At 35.3% G+C, this 26,898-nt stretch overlaps 1 protein-coding gene across 5 annotated transcripts in view; it reads left to right on the forward strand.

Moving 5' to 3' along the window:
• The window catches only part of COL19A1 (collagen type XIX alpha 1 chain), a 319,412-nt gene that overhangs the window by 98,307 nt on the left and 194,207 nt on the right, over positions 1 to 26,898 (forward strand). The gene's annotated exons all lie outside the window — the stretch shown is intronic.

The following is a 26,898-nucleotide window of genomic DNA, read 5'->3' on the forward strand; positions in this document are numbered from 1 at the left end:
CTGCTCCACTCTCCTCTGGACCCCTTCTCCATAATCTTGCCAGCACTATGGGTTTCTTCCCGACTTGTTTTGCTTTTATCCCATCCAAGCCTGATTCACTTTTCAAGTTACTTTCTTTCTATTTTTATTTCAGATAGCTCTGAGATGGGAAGAGAAGTGTTTTTTTTGTTTTGTTTTGTTTTGTTTTGGGAAGAGAAGTTTTAATATAAACGTATAAATTCATGAACAGATGCCAAGTATTTTTTGGACTCAATAACGAGAGAGATCTATTCTGCAATTCCCCTCCCCACCCCCTTCCAAGAGCATTCCAGAATGAGTCTGGGTTTTAGATTAAGAGGAAGGTACAAGCAACCCTCACATTTGGTGACAGAAACATTCATGTATAGAAAAGATGTGGTTTTGAAAAACTGCAGAAATAAATAGTCTTAAAAATTAATCTAGCAATTGCCTCTGCTTAATATAATCATCAAATAGTCATCATTGCTCACTGCGTTCACTAAATCTCAGTTAATAAATATCCTTCATTAACCAAATCTCTTTGTTGGAGGTGATTCCAGATGGTAGGGAAATAATTAATTCAGTGTCACTAAATATTAGATGACAGGTGCATCATTTTTATTTAGAAGCCACTGGCATGTGAGCTTCTTTCCCAGTCAATGTAAAAGCAATTCACTGTATAGTAATTGCTGAACAAGTGTGCCCAGCAGACTTAAATAGCAGGATTCCACTGCACAGAAAACAGAGGTGTGAGTGCAGCTGCTGTTCTCGTGTATGTTGTACAGGGACAGTCTGTGCGACAAGTAATTGTCTGGGCTTATGATCGTCCATTGCTTCTTAGCTTACTATCTTAAAGAAATTATTCTTAGTTCTTATTTTTCTTGCTGATCTTCACAATCTCTTTTTCATTGAAGTACACTTGACTTGCAATGTTGTGTTAGTTTCTGGTGTATAGCACCATGATTCAGTTATACATATATATAGTCTTTTCATTATAGGTTATTACAGGACATTGAATATAGTTCTCTGTGCTATATAATAGGTCCTTGTTGCTTATCTCTTTTATATATAGTAGTTTGTATCTGCTAATCCCAAACTCCTAATTTATCCCTCACCCACCTTTCTCCTTTGGTAACCATACTTTGTTTCCTATGTCCATGAGTATATTTCTGTTTTGTACATAAATTTACTTGTGTCATTTTTTAAGACCCCACATATAAGTAATGTCATATGATATTTGTCTTTGTCTGACTTACTTCACCTAGCATGATCATCTCTGGGTCCATCAATGTTGCTGCAAAAGGCATTATTTCATTTCACAATCTTCTTTAAGCCGTGAAAGTAACTCCCATCACCTTTTCTAAAAGCAGTAGAGGATGAAGGAGACAAGATACAAAAAGTGATTAATATTTGCTTTGTCATTTCTGCATTCTTTCTTGATGTTCTGCATGTCCTGCTGATGAACATACCATGAGATCAACAATAATGGCAAAATGGTAAAACGTGAATGCTTTGGGAAGACATTTTGTGGAATGTTATTTTAAGTACTCACACTTGTCCAGCACTGGGGTGGAGTGTAGCAATACAGATGGCTCACCCGCTGGCTGTGTTCCAAGGCTCACTTGTAGTGGTCCTCACTCCCACGTAAGGTTTACTTGTGTGTATAGATGATTCATGGAGTTGGCGTCTTGCTGAAAATCACAGGGCTGAGTCACACAATAGCACCCACTAGACAGAAGTCGAATCAAGGGTTCTTTCTTCTAGAGGGAACTCAGGAGGTCATCTCCGTTGACCTTCATCCATTATTTGGATTTTAACAGGTGGTCTAGGCTCTGCTCATTAATGCTAATAACAGACAATTCTGAGTTCTTTATTTTAAGTCAGAATCTAGTCTCTGATATTTTGGCCAATTTATCCCAGCTTGACTAATTTATTCCCTTTGGAAGAATGCATTCTCAGACTGTTCCTTCTTCAAGGACTGACAAGTTTTTGGAGAGTTGAAGATGGCGAGTGCCTTCTCTTGAATGTTTCCATGTTGTGCTTCACAGAGCTGTAGCCCTCCTCCCCCAGCCCCACAGTCCTCACAGCCTTCCTCTTATGATGCTTTGGCTTATCAGGTACTGCTACGGTGATGCCCACCAGTGGACAAGTCTGTCTAGTGAGTCTGAGGAGTGAAAAATACAGATGGTCCGATAGAGTGAAGGAACTTAGACCTAGCAGAGCTACGTCCCAGTCCTGGCTCCAGCTGTTGGCTGGTTGCATGGTGGCTTCAGAAACTTCGTCTGTAAAAGGAGAGGGTGAGGCTAGGTTTCCTCTGGGATCACAAGTGTTTAGAACTGGAATGAATCTCAAAGCATAAAAGGTCTGTAATACTGTCAGGGAGTTGTTTTCTTAAATCAAAATGTATGTGTTTATATTTATATGAGTTAACTCTTACTTTAGGGATTTTAGCTTGGTGTTTCTACCTGTGAACTTTAACTCTTAATTTGACATCTATTACAACAGTCACTTTTTTCAGCTTTGTGACAGCGACGGATTTTGTATACATAAATTCTGAGTCTTTAAGTAACTAATGTAAATGTTAAATAAGATGAACACACCACTGCAGTACTCTTTCTGTGACAGCTAAACATAAATGAATATAAAATGAGTATATTTAACCATTTACTTACCTCACACCGTTTAACCCACGTTCATCTAACACATCCTAAAGAATTTTGTTAAATGTACTGAATCAAATAAGCCAAGTTTGTAGCATTTGAATGATTTCTGTTTTTGACATGAGATGCCTTCTTGATAATCATCTTATTCTTTGCCAAGAGCTTAAAACCAGTTAGTTTAACAACTAATTTTAGAATTATGCCAGGGAATATTCAACTTGCTCATTACTGGGGTATATTTTTTAAATGAGGAGACATTGTTGGACCCAGGCCTCTTCCCTAAGATTCTCAGAAATTCATATCTGTGGCTAATTTCTGTGAGCTGTTATCTGTCCTTAATCTGTCCTCTTCTATCTTAATGTCTGCCTTGGTCTCAAGGGTAGTTAGCTAGAATCAGTGAATTAAAAGGCCTTCAATTTATTTTCAAAGCAGTTTGGTGCCAACTCTAACCAAACACAATGCTGAAGTTTCCTTCAAAACACATGCTAGGTTTTAGACCCCATTTGTCTGTTCAGTCATCCATTTACTTGGTCATTTACTATCTACACTGTACAAGATAGAGTGTTCAGCACTAGTGTAACAGAGATGGAAGGGACAAAACGTTGTTTCGGACGGTGTGTGTGAAGTGCTGGGTGGTTTATAGAGGATGCCAGGGAAAGAAGAGGAGGGAGCACGTCCCTCTGCCTGGCCTGGGGGAGGGAGCTGGGAAGGGCTTATTCATGAATCTTGAAAGGTAGGTGGTTCTCCAGAACAAAGAAGAGGCAGATGGAATAGTTCATTTATAAAGGCCCAGAGCAGAGCAAATACAAGAGGGTTAGGGGGCCAGATGGAGTGTACTGTATAACTAAATGAAAAGCGGAGACCTCCAAAGGGAAGAACGCAGGAAAGAGCTTTTCAAATACTAAAATACAGCGTTGGGAAGCATAGCCAACCAGGAGAATTGCCTGGAAGGAACCACAAGAGGATCCCTCTGAGCGGCCAGTTCAGCTCACTCTCCCCTGGTAGGGCACCACCATCTAACCCCTACACAAGCAATACGGTGGGGAACCTTAATATTTCTGGAAGAGTCTTCCCACTAGAAGACCCATCTGAAGTCTCCAGACAAAAGATTAGAGAGACCAGCATCCCTTTGAAAGTCTCAGGCTGGTATAAATAAGACTTTAATTCAGTCTTTTGCTTGGCATTTCCCAGAAACTTCTGAAACTCTGTATTCTCTTTATTATTGCAATTCATAGAAACTGAAACATTTAGCTTAAGAGGGAAAATGGATTTGGTCTGTAACTAGGCTTCTGCTGTTGGTTAAGGTCCTAAGGATGCTTAATCTAAATTATTTTATCCTTTATTCAATTAAAGAAAGAAGAGAAAAGAGGAAGAAATGGAGCCAGTTCTTTTATTAGTCAAATGAGATTTAGCATTTGATCACGCGTAAGGGGTGAATTCCTGGTTTTACATGCTATTAAATAGCCATAGTCATGTTTACAAAAGAACTCAAATTTACTGATCTGAATTCCAATCATTACTAGACAGACGTCAAGTCTTTTCTTGTAATCTCCCTCCTCAAACTGTCACAAGAATTCTGAGGGATTCTACGTATGTTACACATAGTACATGATCAATGTGTGAGTCAACAGACGGCCTTGCCACGGTCACTTCCTCTTTTGGTTCTTGAGAAGAAAAGTAAGAAATTTCAGGTTTAATTTGAGCTGACACCTGCAGATTTTGTTACATCTTCATTCACTTCGGTTGATTGCTGATATCTATCTATCTACCTATCTGTCTATCAAATGAGAGACAAAGACAGAGACAGAGGAGGAGAATCAGTTCTCCAATAGAGAATTATTTTGTATGTTCATAGACTATTTAGAAAAAATTATAATTCCTTCGGAAAAATAAGTTCAAAGAGCAGACATTTTGCAAGACACATTCCTGCATTTTAAAAAATAATAAAGAAACCAAGAAATGAAGAAAAACACTCCCAAATATAAACCTTGAACCAAAGAGTAAATAAAAAGGGGAATTCCTAGAGATCAATGGACAATAAGATCCTTCATATCAAAATATATGGAGCATGAAAAAGCTCTACTGTGAGTGAAAATCCATAGTGCAAGATCTGTTTATTATAAAGGAGGAAACGTAAAAATAAAGGAAAGAAGTTTTATCTTATACAATAATAAAGCAACAAATAAACTGAAATAAAACAGTAGAAGGGAATTAATAACTATAATCATTAAAATTGATGAGAATTTTTATTGATGTATATTTGATTTATAATATTATATTAGTTTCAGGTGTACCACATAGTGGTTCAGTGTTTTTATAGATAATATGCCATTAAAAGTTATTGCAGGATAATGGCTATAATTCCCTGTGCTATACAATAGGTCCGTGTTGCTTATCTGTTTTATACACAGTCGTTTGTACCTCTTAACCCCCTACTGCTAACTTGCCCCTCTCCCCTCCCCTCTCTCCTCTGGTCACCCCTAGTTTGTTCTCTATGTCTGTGCATCTGCTTCTTTTTTGTTATATTCACTAGTTTGTACTATTTTTTTAGATTCCACATGTAAGTGATATCATAAAGTATTTGCCTTTCTCTGTCCGACTTCATTCACTAAGTATAATAATCTCTAGGACCATCCATGTTGCTACAAATGGCAGAATATCATTCCAACAAAATTTTTAAAAATAATTGTTAAAAGAATAAATAAATCCAAAATCTGGTTTAATAAAATTATCAATAAAATAAATAAATAAAATTCAGTTAAGGAAATAGAAGATAAAAAATAGAAATGAGATGAAATGAAAATAAGAAATTTATAAATATAAATTTGACCACAAATAATAAGTGGACTAAAAGAATTCTCAAAGACTACTATGTGTCTTTCTAAGGAAAGGATTTTGATAACCTAGAAAGATGGATAATTTCCTCTCAAAAAGGTAAAAACAAATTACCAAGAATAGCTGGAAAATATGACTTCGCTAATTATGTGGAAGAAATTGGAGAGCTGATTCAAGATCTACCAATAAATACGGGACAAAGACTAGTTTTTTCAGCAGGGTTTTATCTAGATGATGTTATTTAAACTATTTTAGACCAAAGAAAAGATAGCTTCAAAGAAGTCAGCATAAACTTTAATACCAAACCTAGTAAAAAATAAAAGGAAAACTATAACCAGGTTTTATTTATGAATATAGATATGTGTTTTAAAAATAAAACGTTAGCAAGTAGAATTCAACAATTCAGCAAAAGCAATATCAGTACTGGGAAGTCAAGGGTGATTCACGGTAAGGAACGATATCAACCACCTGAAATGTAAAATTGATGTGACTGTGTAGATACACACTGAAGCGTTTGATAATATAGAATAATGCAATAATCATTCATAATCAAATCTCCAAGTAGAATAGGAACTGACGGAATAGTTTTACTAAAATTCAACAGCAAATATTATTTTAAAAAGGCAGAACTATAGGGGATTAAGAGGTCCAAACTATTATGTATAAAATAAGCTACAAGGATATATTGTACAACACAGGGAATATAGCCCATATTTTAAAATAACTAAAATGGAGTATAAGCTTTAAAAATTTGCATCACTGTATTGTATGCCCATGACATATAATATTGTACATCAACTATACTTCAATAAAAAGAGAAAAAGAAAAAAAGGCAAAACTATATTAGAAATCAAACAAGCAAAATTAAGACTTAGAACCTAGTGAGGTAAATTTGGCATCACCATTGCATCACAAGAAAATTAAATAATTTTTATGCGTTGGGAAAAATGGATAAATCTATATTTTTTTACTGAAACCTGGATTGTATACGTTAAAAAGCCTAAGAGACTTTGGTAGGAAGAAAGTTTCAACTGTAAGAGATTTGGGTAATTGGTTAGTTACCAGAAATATATTGAATAAATAATAAACTTTCTTTATCTTAGTCACAACATCTAGAAATATAAATAGGAAATATTCTATTAATATAAATGATAAAAGCAATAAGAATGGGGGAAATTTTGCATAAGAAAAGAATATGGTATATACAAAGAAAGTAAAAGTATATGAAATAAGATCTAAGTAAATATACATACCATTTCTAAAAAGTTACAATATTAAAAGTTCAGTAATTCAAACTTAATATGTAAATTTAATGCAATACAAATAAAATACTGATGTGTTATCAAGTTTGTTTTGAGATTGGATAAGATTACTTAAAATTTATATGGACAAATACTTGAAAATAGTCCAAAATTTTTTAAGAACAAAGTAATGGTAAACTTGCATTGGCAGACATTACAACATTCTGAAAAGTCACCATAATAATATCAATGTTGTAACGTGTAGTATAAAGATAGGTAGAACAAAACTGAGTCTAGAAATTAACCCCTGAACTTACGAGAATTTAATTTAATAGATTTTGTGTTTCAATTCAGTAGGAATAGATGGATTATTCCACAGACGTGCTGGTACCACTGACTCTATTCATACAAAAAAATATCTTATACACTATACAAAAAAAAAATTCCACATGGACAAAGGATTTATGTAAAAGTTAAAACTAAACAGTAAAAATTAAAACAAAACAGTAAATATTCTAGGGACAAGAGTATATCTAACCAAGATTTTAAACCCAGAGACTATGAAATAAAAGACAAATGTATTTGACATAAAAATTAAGCATTTCAATGGTAAAGGACTATAATCAAAGTCAATTAGAAAATGATAATTCTGGTAATATGACAATGTAATTAACAGACAACCAACTAACATTTGTACTTTTAAAAGAGTTTTTAAAAATGGATGAGAAAAGGTGAACAATTTAATTTTTAAAATGAACAAAATATATGACTAGGTAATTTAGTAAAGAGAAAACCCCAAATATTAACAAATATATAAAAGGCTCAGATACGCTAGTAGTCAGGGATATGTAATTTAAAGCGATTATGAATTATGACTTCACACCATCACCCTGGCACCTGTTGCTAAATGTGATTCAAGGACAAAGGCATTCCCATACATTGCTAGTGGTATGTTCAGAACTACAGTCTCTTTTGGAAAGCAATTTGGCAACATCTATTTTTAAAAATTTTTAATGTGTAACCTTAAACTCTGATCTATGTAAAGTTTATCACATGTGTGTTTACTGCAGCATAATTTGTAGTAGCAGGAAAGTGGAAACAGTGAATAGTTTTTAACACAAAAACACTTGAACAAATCATGGCACATCTATATTGTATAGTATTATAGAACTTTTGTGGAGAATAAATTAGGATTGTACTGCATAATGATTTATAGACAGTAATGTTGGCAGAGAAAATAAAAATGCAGAAAGTGTATATAAAATAACCATTTTTTAAAGCAAAAAAAAAAAAAGATGAGATTATTGTATGTTTATCTGTGTGTGTGTGTATCCAGTAATGATTATATGAATTTGGAGAAAAAAATTTGGAAGGATACCTATAGAGTTGTTAACAAAGTTCTCACATTCAGGGAGGGGCTAAAATAAATAAAAAAGTGTGGGAAGAAAAGTAAGATTTATTGTTATACTTTATAACTTAGACTGTACATATTAAAAAATACTTTATATATTATAAACTTAAATATATTTAAAATATTTTATAATTGATATATTTATATTTATCAATTTGTTTATTATATATATTTGTATTTATAAATGCCATATTCATAAATATTTATAAACATATTTATATATTATATAAATTCACAGATACATACATTCGGGTTTTTTTTTACATTTTTTATTGACTTATAATCATTTTACAATGTTGTGTCAAATTCCAGTGTTCAGCACAATTTTTCAGATACATACATTCTTGAACATGTATCAAATATTTTATAAGAAATTTAAAAATCTGGACTAAAATATATATTTTATGTGATCAAGTGTAAGAATTTATGTAATGTTTCTGTATGTTTGAGGTGATTTTTTAATATTAAAAAGCAAGTACAAGAGATGGATTGAAGATAGGAAACATTTAGCTAACTGCTACAATAATACATAAATGAGCTTGAACTAGGGTCATGACATGATAATGGCAGGAGCAGGCAGAGCAGAAGCAATTTGACAAGAATAAAAATGAAAATATATGGAGAAAAAAGAGTGGGGGAAGGGAGGAAGGATTCTCTATTCTGATCCATTGGTCTATTTTTCTACCATTGTAGCAGTACAACACTGCCTAAATTATTGACATTTTATAGTAAATATTGTACTAAAAGTACTAGCAGTGAGAGGCCTTCAACTTTGCTTATTAAGAGTGTCTTCATTTTCCTAGGACCTTGGTATCTTCATATTACTTTTTAAATTGATGTATCAATTCCCACACTCACACACATACAACCCACTGAGATTCTGAATTAGTTTTCTTTCAATCTACAGATTTGGGGAGTAGGAATCTACCTTTTAATAAGAGAGAGTCATCAACTCTATATTATATCTGTTTTTTTTAGGTTTTTAAAATTGTCTCTCAGTAATGTAAGTTTTACTGTAGAGTTCTTACATAATTTTTGTTAGATTTATTGCTAGGTATTTGATGTTTTTAATGCTATTTTTAATCATTTTAGAACTTTAACTTCCAATATTTTGCTATAATATTGAAATACACTGAGTTTTGTTTATTGCCCTTATATCCAGCAACCTTGCTTAATTAACTAATTAATTCTAATAGTTTGTAGATTATCATATTGTATGTAAATAAGTAGTTCTACGTCTTCCTTTCCAGTTCTTACTGCTTGGATTTCTTTTTCTTGCCATATTGCACTGGCTAGAACGTTTGCTATAATATTGAATGGAACTGGTTAGAGTGGACATCCTTGTCTTTTTTTCAGAATTTGGAGGAAAAGAATTCAGTAGTTTATCATTAAGTATGCTTTAGGTTTTTGTAGAGATCCTTTATCAGAATAAAGATATTAACAATATAATTTTATGAGCTTTTTCCTGAATACTTCTTCAGATATTTAATTTTTAGAATGCTTTTTCTGTAGTTGGTAAGATAATATTATGATTTTCCTTCTTTCCTATTAATGTGGTGAATTACATGTATTGACTTAAATGTTAAGCCCGACTTGTATTCCTAGAATACAACTCATTTGTTCATGATATATTACCCCTTTTTGTATATCACTGGATTCATGTAACTAATACCTTTTTAAGGATCTGTAAAGCAGTGTTTATGAAATGGCTGAGAGTTTTTTTCCTTGAAATTTCCTTGTCAGGTTTTGGTATCAGAGTTTTGCTGGGTTCATAAAATGCATTGAAAACTATGACTTCTTTTTCTGTTCTCTGAAGGAGTACGTATAATATTTGTGTTCATTCTTCCTAAATGTTTCCAAGAATTCACCAAAAAAAGCCAATAGGATCTGGAGGCTTCTTTGTGAAAGATTTTAAAATACGGGTTCAGTTATTTTGTTTTGTTTAATTGCTTTGTTTTGTATGTGTCCTCAAAATTTGGAAAAATTTTGTTCCAGTTATTATATTCATAAAATAAACAACATGCTCTATTTTTCCACTCAGTATCTATTGATTTCATTCCCTGGAAAGGCAGAATCAATATATTTCCACTTTTATCCCTGCCACTGTCAGACTTCAATGAATTATGTTATTTTTCTTAGTCTTTACCTTGGTATTATTGATTTGCTTATGTCTATTAATTTATTGGCTTTAAAGACAATCTTTTAATACCTCATCACAAAAGGTAAAGGAATTATTACACCCATATTTCCACTCTCTTTTTCTCTCTCTTCTTCTAATTTTTGTTAGACATATAATTTCAACATTTTTCAGTATTTGTAGTATTTACATTTTGTTCTTTAATCATAACTTGTAATTTTTTATTTTTATGTCAGTCCTACAGCTAAATGGAATCTGCATTCATTGTCAATTCTTTGCCTTCAGTTTCTATGTTCTTTTGGTTGGCTCAAGTTTTTCTTCTAGTAGAATCTTCTCCAAAAGTTCACAGAAAAAAGCACATAGGGAGTGTGTGGAGATCATCACAAATTTTCTTTTACACTTTAATGACAATTTAATTGTGCTTATAGTTCTTGGGACACTCTTTGTTTCCTTGGGGGATGTTTTAGCCATTGATCTATCATCACTGAGTGTTGAATGTTGCAGTGGAGTTGTCTGAGACCAATCAAAAATCTTTTCATGAGAGACTGATACTTTTCTTCACTTTAAAGAAAGCATTGATTCAAATAAAATAACCGATTATGCAATTTAAAGCCTTCATTTAAGAGCTAGTAGCATTTGACAAAAAATTTTTTTTTTAGATTTAATTTGGCTAAGTACAAAAAGTCTCCCTATCTGGGGGGTTGGGGTCAGAACAAAAAGTTCACCTCAAACAAGCCTTTTAGGGAAGAGATTATTTCTTTGGGCATTATAATACTTGAAAATGAATTCTTCACTATTGAAATTTTGATAGTACAAGGTTAAAGTTTATATTTAACCAGAGTTTTGCCCTGTGGGATGGATTTGGAACCTTTATCTTCCTGATTCCATTTGTAGCCAGGTTTTAATTGTCAGTGGAAGAGACTCCAAGTGAATCAATGGAGAAGGACTAGTGACAAACACAAGTGATTATAATCACTTCTTTACTCTTCCCTTTGAGTAGAAACACCCTTCGGGACAACCATAGCTGCATGGTCCAATGTGAGCTCAACTTTGTTAGACAGGAAGACAAGGATGGGAGGAGACTCAGAGACTTTGCAGTTAGGTCTGTTGGACAGTTGGTGTAATCAGATAAACCAGGACCACTCAAGAGTGACTACAGAGAGTGGACGGTAGGGACGTGGACCTGGGAACCCTAGTTCCCTTCCACATCACTGAACATCTTCAAACATTCCTGGAATGTTTCTTTCTTTGTCCACATAGTTGTAAAAATTTATCTTATTTCAAAAATTTCACTTGAAAAAGTCTCTTCTGGGAGCCTTTGAAAGTTTAGGCCATTTAAAACTGCATAGTATTAATTTTAGTGAGTTAATAGCCGTTATGGTCTAGTGGTGTGTATAATATATATCAAGGGACATCTTAAAATGCATATGATCATAAAATGCCTATTTAAGGATTTTCCACCTACCTAAATTGAACTTAATATATTGTAACAGTGCCAGTGGGCCCATTAGGGTCTTTAGAAAACACAGTTCAGGGTCTTGTTAAGAGATATACTCTCTTCATGTCATATTCTACGTAGAGAATTTGCTCTAGTCACCTAGAGCCTGAATGTGCCTGTCTTGCAGGAGAAAGGGGGTGGGAAGGGATAAACTGGGAGTTTGAGATTTGCAGATACTAACTTATATATATATAAAATAGGTAAACAACAAGTTTCTACTGTATAGCACAGGGAAATAGGTTAAAGCTCGGAGAACAGTGTCTCGTGCATGTAACATCTTATGTAAATGTGAGTAAGCAACTTTTACCTTCATTTCTAGGGCTTTACCCTTTAAGCAAATTCTTCTGTAGGTATCAAAAAGTTTAATTACAATTATAGATGTATAACATCTCTTTGTTTGTGGGCCTGAGAAATATACACTGTTTATCTTTATGTGAAATAAAGAACTTGTACTCAGGCATATTAGAGAAATTACTAAGGACAATTTCAAACAAACACAAAAGTCAATAGAAGAGAATTATGAATCCCTGTGTATACATCAGCTGGCTTTGACTCCTGGCCAAATCTTGTGTCAGCTGGACCTCATCTGTACTATTGTGAGAAAAACCCACGCTTCATCTAAAAATGTTCAGTACATGTCTCCAAATGATAAGACCCTTTTTTTTTTAAACATAACCACTATACCATTTTCACACCTAAAACTTTAAGCAATAATGTCTTAATGTCATTAAGTAGTCATTTGGTGTTCAGATTTCCAAGTGTCGTAAAAATCGTAACTTTTCCTTCCTTCCTTCCTTCCTTCCTTCCTTCCTTCCTTCCTTCCTTCCTTCCTTCCTTCCTTCCTTTCCTCCTTTCTTCTCTTTCTTTCTTTCTTTCTTTCTTTCTTTCTTTCTTTCTTTCTTTCTTTCTTTCTTTCTTTCTTTCTTTCTTTCTTTCTTTCTTTCTTTCTTTCTTTCTTTCTTTCTTTCTTTCTTTCTTTCTTTCTTTTTTTAACAATTTGCTTTAGTTAGAATCCAAATAAAGGCTCACACATTCCAGTTGGCTGCTGGGCTTTTAGGTGTCCACTCGTCTGTCATTTCCCCTTTATCTTGCTGTCATTTTGTTGTTTGTTTTCGTTATATTATTTGTTAAGGAAGCAGAGCTGTTTGTCCCAAAGAGTTTTCCAGTGTGGATCTGATTACATCTCCAAAGTGTAATTCAATATGTTCCTCTCTCCTCTGTGTTTCCTTTCAACGGGGAGTTGGGTCAGATTTAGGTATGCTGTTTTTGGCAAGACCACTTCCTACGTGGTGGTGTGTTCTGTCGGAAGGGACCCAATGTCTGGGAATCTGTCTTTTTGTGATGGAAGTAGCCATTAATCAGCCATACCTACACCCATTAATTCATTTAGGGTTGCAAAATGGCAATACTTTAGTGTTCTCATTTCCTCTACCTCTATGGGCTGGAACATTTCTGTAAGGAGGAACTCCCCTCATGGGCTCTCTGATTCCCCAGCGGGATGGTTCGCACAGGAAAGTCCTGCTAAATGCTCGATTCTTTTCATGTACATATCATTTTTCAAAATAATGATTTAGCTCTCCTGTATCCTCCAGTGGTTACCACTTATGTTTTATTTTGTTTGTTCCTTTTATTCATTTTTTTTACTTACCCTTATTGATTCTCCATTTGTCCTGTTCTTGGTAGGAACTTCTCCAGTTAGTCTCTGAGTTCCACTGAGCAGGCATCTTTGACAGCTTCCGTCTCATCTGTCAGGATAACACATGCCATGCTCAGAGTATTGTGTAAGTCCTAACCGTATTTGTGTAAGGACTTAACTTAGTTTTTACCTCCAACCTGACGGCTTCCTGACCCCACCCTCTTAGAGTACTTGCCTGTGGCCCTCCAAGTTGTAGGAGCTTTGCCAGTTATCAGGGTCTGGTCTCCCCCAAATAGCAATCTTGAAGCTTCACACCCACTGTGTTTGGCAGAAGGCCTTCCATAGAGTCATCATGCAATCAGTTTGTTTAATTACTTAGTACTGCCCTAGTTAAGTAGACTTAAAATTATACAAGCCTTTCAAGAACGTAGTGGGAATACTCTTGCTTATTATGGGGTTTGAGAATTTAAAGTAATTTAAAACATTTTCTGATCTTGTGCATATAATTGGATGGGCTTTCCTCAATCAAGATTCAAAGAGTAAAATTAAACTGCAAACTTTGTGAAATAATATCAGTGAAAGTTGTAAACAAAAAATACCATATGAGATCGCTCATATGTGGAATCTAAAAAAAAAAAAAACAAAGAACATAAATACAAAACACAAACAGACTCATAGACAGAATACAAACTTGTGGTTGCCAAGGGGGAGGCGGGTGGGAAGGGACAGACTGGGAGTTCGAAATTTGTAGATACTGACAGGCATATGTGGAATAGATAAACAAGATTATACTGTATAGCACGGGGAAATATATACAGGATCTTGTAGTAACCCACAGCGAAAAAAATGTGACAATGAATATATGTATGTTCATGTATAACTGAAAAATTGTGCTCTACACTGGAATTTGACACAACATTGTAAAATGACTATAACTCAATGAAAAAATGTTTAAAAAAAATAGTACAGAAAACACCCATCTATCTTTCATCTCATATGGTAGATCATTTGTATTCTCTTTCCCTCTCTTTCCACCTCTCCATATAAACAAATATTAATATAGAAATACACTTGGAGTATCTCTTCTTTATACAAAAGTTTATGCAATATATGATATATTTAATATATATTTAATATATTTATATTATAATATATTATATATTTAATATCATATATTACATAATATGCATAATCTATTACATATATAATCTATTACCACGTAACATATATGTAATAGATTAGAGACTGTATATTCTATATACCATAATATTTACATATTGTACATATTTATATTATATAACCATACTTATATATAATTTTTTCCATATAATTTGAAAATAAGTTACTTAAATCATGACCTCTTAACCCTAAATACTTCACTGTGTATTTCCTAAGAATAGGAATATGTTCTCATATAACTGCTGTACAAGTATCAGTGTCATAAGTTTCCATTAATTTATTACATTTTGATTTTAACTAAAATAACTAATACTTCTGGGTAGTTTGTAAGCACTTTTCACAGGCAGCAGCTGAACATCACGCCAGGAGATAGCAGGCATTATTAGGCTGAGTTTACTGCTAAGGAAACAAGCTCAGAAAGGTGGTGATTTTATTGACATTAGCTTCTTTGCTCTTTATATCTTGCTAATTAAGTGAGACTTCCTGGAGCAGTTTATAGGTGATTTAATACCAAAACAAGCAAAGAAGAATCACATCCTAGTCAGAACAAGAACAGGTTAGAGGCGGCCGTGGGAGCAGTGAGTCGCTGGCCTGATGGGGATTTGCCTGTGATGACTGTCGAGAGTTTCCGTCTGGATCCATCATTCTCACTGGAGACCCGGGAAGCAGCTGCAAGGGACCGAGCTGTCTCTTCTAGATGAGCGTAGAGTTTCATCTTTTTTCCTCATCAGCAAAATGAAATGAGACGGGGAATTTTGAAAAAGCCTGAAATATTACAGCAGACATGGCTATAATTTGAAAATTTTCACACTGATGATTTGGCAGTTTTGAGAATTCATTCCACGTGAGTTCTGAATCTCCCTTAGAGACAAACTGAAAGTGCCATTATTTAACTCAAAATTCTTCCGGATGGTACTTCAGTCAGGAAGCACTTGTGGAAGACACACTGGGTGCCTATGCCCCGTGGGTGTCCGAGAGGAGGCAGACCAAACTCATGATGCTGGCACATTACACACCCCGTCCATCCTCCTGTTCTGCCCATGCTTTATCCATCATCTTAGGTCTGGCTTTGCCCAAAGATGCACCTCTTGGTATATTACAGGATTCATCCCTGCTATGTTGCCTCCCTCCTTTGTAAAGTCCAATCCATCCATACTCTTTCCCTCTCTCTCTCCCTTCAGTTAATATGAAAATAACTTTTGTCTTCTTATTTGTCATTTCTGAAGTAGTCCCAACAGTTTTTGGCACAGTGGGAGGGGTGGGCTGTGGCACACCATCTTGTCATCATGACACACTGGGGCTATTTCTACAGATGCGTTCATTTCCTGTCATATGTTAGTATCTGGAGAAGTCATGTCAGTGGTTCTTTGAATGTTTCCTTTGTCCTTGTGCCACAAAGTCAGTCTCTAAGAAGCTTCTGAGCCTGCATTCGCAAACATAAACCACCACTGCCTAGGAATGGATTTTCCAAAGGTCTCGCTTTCTAGAAGAGAGTCTTGAATTTGTGCTTCATATGAATATCAGTTGGGTGGCTTTCCCGCCATAGCAGTTAGCCAGTTAACTGGGTACCCAAGGCTAGGGAAACTTAATAACGGATGACTCAAGCTTATGTAAAACATGTATTTGTTTAACCAGAATTATGCCACAGTTTAGTTAGTAAACCAAAGCATAGACAAGTTCTTGCTATTTTGAACTGCAAGGACCACCTAAATTATTTAATTATACTAATATTTTGTGTTTAAAATTGTTTGAAGTAATGGACTTCCGTTGAAGAGATCTTGGAAATGGTTTGTGATACATCAGTGAGAGTGTTTCTTGAAAGAATATTTGCTCTTCATATATGAAATATGAACCAAATTAAATTTATAGTCTGTAATTATTAACATACCTGCATTTGTAGTTACTAAAGGAAATAATTGAATATAACCCAAATTAAATTTACAGGCTATAGTTATCAATGTATCTGTATCTTAGTTACTAAAGGAAATTGATGTAAGCTGATTTTGTGGAAGTTATTTTGTTAGATTAAGTTTTTTCTCCTCCTTGGAGAGATAACATAATTAGGTTTATGTGACAAATGCAATTAGGTGAGAAATCTTGGCTCTAATCCATTTAGATAAAAGACTTGAACAATTTCTGACATAACAAAAAAGTTTATCAAGACAAAGCCTCTTGGAGACTTTAAAAAGCAGAGACTTTGGTCTCCAGACACACAGTTGCCTCAGCCTTTATCTCTGTTCATTCTTAGAGCCTTATAAAGTCATGATTTTAAAAGAGCCTTGAGAATATAATTCATAATATAGCATCTTACATATGAACTGTTTAATCTCAGCATTTCAACAATACTATTGAGGTAGGTTTTGAAATTATTTGCTTTTCTCAGTTAAAAATCCAAAGGCCAGCGATGGAAAAGACACAGCTAAGAGACACGTGTGATTAGACTCAGTCCTCCAGTTCCTAGCACCAGACACACTTCATTAGGTCAGGATCGGAACCTTTAGCTCTGGCTTGGCAGTTTTGTACGAGCTGTCTTGTTTCTCAGTATATATTTAGCCAACGGACACATAATCCGTCACTTCTTCATCACCATTGTTATCATTAGCAATAACAAAGGACTCAATTAGTATCTATTGTAAGCTATATTAAGATGGTAAGTCACAGATAGGATTAAGTTAGAAAAGAATTTCTTATTTGGAAAAGTTCTGTTTTGAAACTTCCTTTGGTTAACTCACATATATATGTGTGTGTGTGTGTGTATGTATATAATATATACATATATATATAGTGCAGTTGACCCTTGAACAGTCAGGGCCACTTACATGTGGATTTTTTTCAACAGTAAACACTGCAGTACTAGCCGTCTGTGATTGACTGAACCCACGACTGCAGAAACTGGGATAGAGGAACCACAGATAGGAAGCCACTGCAGATAGGGAGGGCCCACTATAATTTATACATGGATTTTCCACTGCTCAGAGGATTGGTGGCCCTAACTTCTGTGTTGTTCAAGGGTAAACTGAATAGTATACATTTTTTTTTAAATTTTCAAATCTATAGCATTTAGGCAAAGGGGCTTTGCTTAAAATAATATTCCTTTACTCATTGATTCCTTTTTCAACAGCGCAGGTAATTAGGTTTCTTTCTTTTTTTTTTAATGGAGGTGCTGGGGATTGAACCTAGGACCTAGTGCATGCTAAGCACACACTCTACCTCTGAGCTGCACTCTACTGCTGAGTTGTACCTTCCCCCCACTGATTCTTAACAGTGAATAGAAAACAAGATATTTTAATGGTTTAAATTACTGAAAAACGAATTGTATCACAAGTTTATCTGAAACCTTTAAACCTTAGTAATTCACCAAAGAGATGTTTTAATTGCTTCTGATCTCCTATATTGAGTAGATTGACTTCCATCCCAATAGACCAGAGAATAACACAAATCAGATAATCCAAATACTAAGTTTATTTTGTTAAAAGTTTGCCCGGACACACATACCCATGTGTACAGTTGACCCTTGAACAGCTCTGGGGGCTAGGAGTGCTGACTCTCAGTGAAGTTGAAAATTCTGGTATAATGTAATAGTCAGCCCTCTGTATCTGCATTTCCTCTATCATGGATGCAACCAACCACAGATCATTTCACTTACTTACCACTGGAATAAAAATTGTATATAAGTGGACCACACAGTTCAAACCTGTGATGTTCAAGGATCAACTGTATATGTAAACATAAAATATATACACAGGGTAGAAGGATGATTGGGATACTATGCACATGCAAGGGAAATCTGAATAAGCCCAACAACAGCAACAACAACAAAACAAAGAAGACTTGAGAAAGGGCAGCAACGTTGAATGCATTCTCCAGTCCATCCATCCACAGATAGATCAGAAAGGGGTGGGAGCCTTATGGACTTGAGGTGCTAGAACACAACTTCTGTTCAAACCACTGGATGATGACTAAGCTATTCAGACACAGGAGTGATCTCAGGGTAGCCAGTTATGTAATGAGAATCCCAGAAGGAGGAGAGAGAGATAAACAAGACAGAAACAAGAGCCAAAAACTTCCGACGTTTGATAAAAAATACTATTCTGTAGATCTAAGAAGCTCAATAAGTCTCAAGTAGGATAAATACAAAGAGAGCCACACCTAGACACATCAAACTTCTGAAAGGCAAACGGTAAATCTTCAAAGCATCAAGAGAAAAAAAATCCATCGTGCATGCAATGAGCCACAATAAAAATAAGGGCTAATGTCTCTTCAAAAACAGTGGAAACCAGAAGGCAACAGAATGACATATTCAAAAATAAATTGTTAACTAAGAATGCGGTATCCAGTGAAACGATCTTTTAAACATGAAGACAAAAATATATTCCCAAATAACAAAAAAAATGAAGTATTTTCTAGCAAAGATGACTCTAAGAGTTACCAAAGTCTTTCAAGTTGAAAATAATTGATATCAGATACCTGTGGACTTGGGGAAAGAATGAAAAGCACTAAAAGTTGTAAATATATTGGTCGATGTAGAAGAGTCCATGTATTTCTATTCCTGTCTACATATCTATTTTTATTCTCTTCTATTAATTTTTAAAGCATATTTTAAGGCAAAGCTATAGCACTGTGCTGTTAGGTTTATAACATATGGACGAAATATATATGACAATGGTAGTACACAGAAAGGGGAAGAAATGGAGCAAAATTGGAGCAAATTTGCCATAGTTCACTGAAATTGTCAGTATTAACTGGAATAGATTGTGATAAGTTAAATTTGTATATTATAAGTATTGGAGCAACTACTTTTTTTAAAATCCCAGAGATAGAAAACCAAAGATAGGGGGAAGGTTGAGTTTGAGGTGAATTGCTGACAGCATCTGAGTCCCTAGGAACAAAACACCGCAACTTCAGCTGAAAATTGAGTCTAGGGCATGTGGTATAAGGTAAAATTAGACCAAGTGAATGAAAGTCCCTGTGAGGTCAAAAACATTGAGCAAATAACTTGGGATAATAGGAGGAATTCCTTGGCCATGTGAAAGTTACATATGTCTTCTGAGCTGTTGATTTATCATCAGTAAAAGGGGATGAGAACATTCAACTTGCAGGGCTCCTGCTGGAATTAACATGAGCCCTTTCTGTATAAAGTGCTTGGCGCAGAGCCTGGCATATAGTGAGATGCATGGAATAGAGGCTAATGTAGTGTAGCTACCGTCTGTTGAAATACAAGTCATGTTAATAACCACCTGCATTGTGGATAATAACAGATTAATTCAAACTCTGTAAAAGAGTTTCACTCCTTACCTGAACATAATATTTTGAATACCAAGGCATTGCAATTTTGTTTGGAAGGACATTAAATTTTGGTACAGTTTTGGAATTAGTTTCATCAGAGAATGAGTACTGGAAAAACCTTACATGAAATCTAATTGCCATTTATCCTCCTCCTTTTGATTGGAATTGCATTTAAGTTTTGCCAGACTAGAATGACCTATTGTTTTTTCAAAGAAGTCTCCAGAGATGTTCTGTTGGTTTTGTTTTTTAATCTCTTCTGCTTTTGAGCTTATCCAAACACTGAGAGGCAATCTAAGTGCAACTATTCTCTAACAACCTCTGATGTCAAAGACGTTTCCTTTAATTCTACCTTATTAATCCTATATAGTTTCTTTTTTATCTTCTTCTCAATGGACAAAAAAGGAACAGCTGGTTACTATCGTCAACTTTCTTTTGTTTGGGATTTATTAAGTATGCAATGCTTGAATGTCTTTTTTTTCCCTGTTTGGCTATAGAACTCCCATTGCTTTTTTTTTCAAAGAATGATAGAGTTTACAATGGAGAAGCTTTCATTCTCACCTACTCCCAGTATATAACCTGATGAATTAATACCAGTTAAAATAATAATTGTCATCTTTTGTATTCCTTGTGGGGAGTTGCCTGATGTGTCCTTTGCTCAATGCCTAGTTGGTATGTTATTCTTTTACTTACGAACAATAGAACCTCTGTGTATTAATGATGTTAACTGTTAAGCCACCATATGATACTTTTCCCATTTTGTCATTTGCTCTTTAATTTATAATGTTTTTGCCTTACAAGTTTATAATTAATATTTTGTCAAATATATTATTTTTTCTTATGAATTTCTTCTTTTGTTTCTGTACTTAGAGACACCTTCCTCACTGTGAGCTCTGAGCTGTTTCACTTATATTTTCCTCTTCTCCTTTAACATTTTAATTTTTAAGTGGGCTCTCTAACCCATCCAGAAGTAACTTTAATGCAGGATTGCACACTTACTTCTAATAAAGCCCATGATATTTATTATAGTATATTATTTCAGTCTCTTATAACATTTCACATCATGAATCTGTATGTGTATATATACACACACACACACATACATACATACATTCATCATATGTATCATATTTATCATATGTTCTCAGCTGGAGACAATTTTGCCCTCTGTGTGAAATTTGGCATATCTGGAGACATTTTATTTGTTAAGACAGAGTATCTGTTAATCACAAACATATACACACTACTATATATAAAATAGATAAACAACAAAGACCTACTGTAGAGCACAGGGAACTATATTCAGTTTCTTGTAATGAGCTATAATGGAAAAGATCTGATAATGTATGTATATGTGTGTATGTATATAAATATAACTGAATCACTTTGCTGTACACCTAAAACTAGCATTGTAAATCAACTACACTTCAATACAAAAGTAAAATTTAAACAAAAGACAGAGTAGGGGGTATACAGGAAAGGCTGGCTGCTGGCCTCTAGGGAATAGAAGCTGAGATGATGCTATAATGTACAAGACAGCCCCTATGTGGGAGAATCGTCAATAATGCCAAGATTAAGAGATCGTGATTGGAGAGAGAGACAGGAGAGAGAGCAACTGATTGATTGGGATGTCCTCTGCCAGGTACACACTCATCAGCAGTGATATCACCTGGCCAGTGTTTCTACTTCCTACTCAGAGGGGTATTGTCAGAGGCTTTGCCTCCTACTTTACAGAAACCCAGATTTCTGCATTGTATTTTTGGTTATCCCTAGTCTGTTTTAAACACAAAAGGGCTCACTAATTTTAGAGCACAGACGTGGAGCCCTACTGCCTCACTTGAATCAGGGTCCTGCCTCTTATAAGATGTGTGACATTGGGCAAGTTACTTAACCTCTCTCTCTATCTTCAGTTACTTTATCTGTAAACTGAGGGTAATAATTGTATCTTTATCCTAGATTGTCATAGAATTGTAAAATGCTTAAAGCAGTGCTTAGCACACAGTAAACGTTATAGAAGGGTTTGGTCACATTGATAATAATAAAGTAAAGGACTTGGTTTTTATCAGCTTTATTTGATCACAGTGACCCCTACTTTTTATTTTAAAAATAATACTTTTACAAATTCATTACAGATTTTTGCCAGTGATCCCTTTGAAGCAGCATGTTTCTTCCTTAGCTGTCTGCCATATCTCTTGTCCTTTTGCCATGCAGCATAAACCTGATCGGAATATCAACTCTATTCTTGTTGTTGTTGTTGTTGTTGTTGTTGTTGTTGTTGTTGTTGTTAAACTTTAATACTGTCAAGCTTGCAGAATTCCTTCTAGGCACATGTCTTTAGTATTTAGAGTTGCTTATTTTTTCTGTCTATGAGAATTGCTCATTTTGAATAAAAGCTAGACTCATTTTAAGTTGCATTCTGAAAATGAATGATTATATTCATGGAATTATAGTTGTCTTCTTGTGTCAAAAATCTCAACTCATTCTACTAAATTGCACTGAATATATTTTATATCAACCTCTAGACACTGTGTTGTTTCAGATGCCCTCACTCAAAAAAGATTTCCCTCTCGGTACCTCTGAGCCTCTCAAATCTTGTTTGCTTTCTGTCATCTGTGCCATTCTCTTGATCAGCACAGACCAGTGGAATTTTCTGTATGAGTAGTCTAACCTGGAGAGTCCAATATAGAAGGCACTGTTGAGCACTGGAAATGTGGCTAGGGCAACTGAAAACCTGAATTTTAAATTTTATTAAATAGCCATGTGTGGCCAGTGGCTACCATACTGGACAGCCCAGGTCTGCAGCAGCAACTTAACCTCCACTTTCGATTTAACATCTTCAGTTTCATTCTAACTTGAACCTGTTTCACTGAATGCATTTCTGTGCACCTTTGTGTGTCCTGTATACCATATGTATTGCTTCTACTTCAGTAATCAAGTTGTTTTTACTTCATTTCCTGTGTTTCCAGTATGGTGGGAAGGCCCACTCTTAGGTGATTGTGTAGGGGTGGAAGACTTTCCCCTTCTCCCCTGCTAGGCTTTTTGGCTGCTCTAATAGCTACATTGACAGAAGACAGACTAACAGGGAAAAAAGAAAGTTTTAGTACAGGAGCCCCATTAAAACATGACACCCAAAATCAGTCAGGAAAATTGAAGCTTATCTGTTATCAGAGCTAAGAGGGGGATGGGCCAGGCTTCAAAGGGGAGGAGGGCAGGCGACTCACAAGAGGATGAGAAGGGCAGATAATGTGGTCATCACATGGTTGCCTGCCATGCAGATAAGTCTTTAGATAAAGAGTTATCTCTGGTAAGAGCTCTGTTTCTGGGCCAAGCCCCCGATTTAAACTCTTTTAGGCAGTAAGGGAGAGGTAAACAGCTTCTCCTGAGTCTTCTGGGGCTTAAATGCCTTTAGTGCAAAACAATCCGCATGCCAGAGTGGCAGCATTTTGGGATGGCGTGTGCTGTTGCCACTTCATTGGGACTTACATGTTTATTCTTATTTGTAGAATATTTAAAATATTACCTCTTATAGTCAAGGGTTTACTTTTCTTTTTCTTTTTTAATTGAAGTATGGTTGATTCGCACTATTATATTAGTTTCAAGTATACAGCATAGTGAGTCAGCATTTTTACAGATTATATTCTGTTTAAAGTTATTACAAAATAATAACTGTAAATCCTTTTGCCATGTAATACATCTTCGTAACATTTATTTTATACATAGTAGTTTGTATCTCTTAATCCTTGCTGTTATATTGTCTCTCTCCCATTCCTCTCCCCACTGATAACCACTAGTTTGTTTTCTATGTCTGTGAATGTTTGTTTTGTTATATTCATTCATTTGTTTTATTTTGTAGATTCCACATATAAGTGATAAACTATAGTTTTTGTCTTTTTTCTGACTGATTTATTTCACTTAGCATAATAGCCTCCAGGTCCAACCATTGCATCCGTTGTTGCAAATGGTAAAATTTCATTCTTAATTTCATTTTATAGGCATTCCATTGTATATCTGTTCCACTTCTTTATCTGTTAATCTGTTGATGAACCCTTGGGTTGATTCCACATCTTGGCTATCATAAATAATGCTATGAACATTAGGGTACATTCATCTTTTCGAATGAGTGTTTTCATTTCCTGTGGATATATAGCCAGGAGTGAATTGCTGGATCATATGGTAGTTCTATTTTTAGGTTTTTTTTTTTTTAAAAAAACTTCGTACTGTTTTCCACAGTGGCTGTGCCAATTTAAATTCCCACCAGGAGTGTATAAAGGCTCCTTTTTCTCCACATCTTTGCCAACATTTGTTATTTGGGTCTTTTAGATGATAGCCTTTCTCACAGATGAGAGGTGATACTTCATTGTTGTTTTCATTTGCATTTCCCTGATGATTAATGATATTGAGCATGTTTTCATGTGTCTCTTGGCCATCTATATGTCTTCTTTAGAAAAATATCTATTCAGGTCTTCTGTCAATTTTTTAATTGGGTTTTTTTGATATTGAGTTATATGAACTGTTTATATATTTTGGATATTAACCCCTTATCAGCTATTATTTGCAAGTATTTTCCCCATTAATTTTGTTGTCTTTTTGTTTTGTCAATGGTTTTCTTTGCTGTGCAAAAGCTTTTATGCTTAATTAGTTCCCATTTGTTTATTTTTGTTTTTCTTTCCTTTGCCTTAGGGGCAGAACCAAAAAAAAAAAATGCTATGATTTATGTCAAAGAGTGTTCTGCCTATGTTTTCTTCTAGGAGTTTTATGGTTTTTGGTCTTACGTGTAGGTCTTTAATCCATGTTGAATTTATTTATTGTATATGGTGTAAGAAAATGTTGCTCTCATTCTTTTACATGTAACTGTCCAGTTTTACCAGCACCATTTATTAAAGAGAAATGTCTTTTCTCCATTGTGTATTCTTGCCTCCTTTGTCATAGATTTGTTGACCGTGGGTGTGTGGATTTATTTCTGGGCTCTATAATCTTTTCTATTGATCTATGTTTCTGTTTTTGTGCCACTACCATGCTGTTTTGATTACTGTAGCGTTGTAGTATAGTCTGAAGTCAGGGATGTGATACCTCTAACTTTGTTCTTTTTTTTTTTTTTTTCCAAGTTTGCTTTGGTGATTTGGGGTATTTTCTGATTTCATATCAATTTTAGGATTATTTGTTCCAGTTCTGTGAAAAATGTCATGGGTATTTTGATAGGGGTCACATTGAATCTGTAGATTGTCTTGCGTAGTGTGGTCATTTTAATAGTAGCAGTTTTTCCAGTCCATGGACATTGTTTATCTTTCTGTCTGTGTAGTCTTCAGTTTCTTCCATTAGTGTCTTACAGCTTTCTGAGTGCAGCTCCTTTACCTCCTTAGTTTTACTTATTCCTAGGTGTTCTGTTCTTCCTGATGTAATAGTGAATGGGATTGTTCCCTCAATTTTCTCTTTGTTCTTAGTGTATAGAAATGCAACAAATTTCTATATATTAATTATGTTTTTTGCAATTTTATTGAATTCATTGATGAGCAGTGGAAGTTTTTTGGTGGTGTCTTTAGAATTTTCTCTATATAGTATCATGTCATCTGCAAACAGTGACAGTTTTACTTCTTCCCTTCCAACTTTCTTTTTCTGTCTGACTGCTGTGGTAGGACTTCTAATACTATTTGAATAAAAGTTGTGATATTGGACATCCTTGGCTTGTTCCTGATCTTAGAGGAAATGCTTTCAGCTTTCCACGGGTGAGTGTGATGTGAGCTGTGGGCCTATCGTATGTGGCCTTCATTATGTTGAGCAGGCTACCTGGTAGACAGGGACAGGCCCCAGATCTCTGGCTGCAGGGCCCTGGGGGTCCCAGATCTTGTGCCTGTGCAGTGGTGTGTGGAGATGGATCCTCAGCCCTCTGGTGGACAGACCCATATCCAGGGACAGCTGTTGGTTCAGGGGTTCTTAAGGCAGCCTACTGGTGGGTTAGGCTTTGTCCCCATCCACTTAGTTTGTGGGCCTGAGGTGTCCTAGCACTGACACCTACAGGCTGGTGGGCCAGAGCAGGTCTGGGTCCTGGAGCTAATGAGCTAGAGGGAGGATTCCACAATGGTATTTGTTAGCACCGAAGTCAATGTGGTAGAACGAGCTGCCCAGAATGGCTGCTACCAGTGTCTGTGTCCCCAAGATGAGCTCCGGTTGCCTCCTACATCTCCAGGAGGCTCTCCAAGATCAGCAATGAGTCTGACCCAGGCTCCTTTCAAATTACTCCTTTTGCCCTGGATCCTAGTAAGCCCCTCTGGCCTTCAAAGCCAGATGCTCTGGGGGCCATCTTCCCAGTGCAGGACCCTTGGGCTGGGTAGCCTTATGTGGGCCTTAGACCCCTCACTCCTTGGGCTCCTTGGGGAGAATCTCTGTATTTGTAATTATTCTCCCATTTGTGAGTTGCCTACCTGGGGGTGTGGGTCTTAACTCTACTGAGTCTCTACCCCTCCTACACAACTCACTGTGGTTCCTTCTTTATATCTTTAGTTACAGAAGATCTTTTCTGCTGGTCTTCAGGTCATACTCATTGGTAGGCTCTCTGTAAAGGGTTGTAATTTTGGTGTGCCCAGGAGAGTTGGTGCGCTCAGAGTCTTCCTACTCCACCGTCTTGGCCCAGAAGGAGCTTCCTTTTTTGTTTTGTTTTGTTTTGTTTTTGCAAATAAAAATAATCATGTTTATTGCATTAGAAATGAAGAACAGGAGAATATACAAGGAAGGGAATAAAAATCATCCTGGTGGCTTAAAGCAAAGATAATTATTACTATATTACTACTACGATTACTCCTACTACTATTGGTGTTGCTGTTACTACTACTACACACATACAGAGTGACGTGTGATAGACCTGGGACTTGAATGTGTTCTTTCTGTACATAATATATTCTTTTATTTTTAAGCAGTTTATAAATTATGCAAATAATAATGTTTATTGTTTGAAAAATTGGAAAATAACAAAGAGCATGATGAAATAAAATCATCCACAGTCACAGAATGCATAGATCATTCACTT

The sequence above is a fragment of the Camelus dromedarius genome, chromosome 6 (assembly GCF_036321535.1).
Source record: "Camelus dromedarius isolate mCamDro1 chromosome 6, mCamDro1.pat, whole genome shotgun sequence".
Lineage (NCBI taxonomy): Eukaryota > Metazoa > Chordata > Mammalia > Artiodactyla > Camelidae > Camelus > Camelus dromedarius.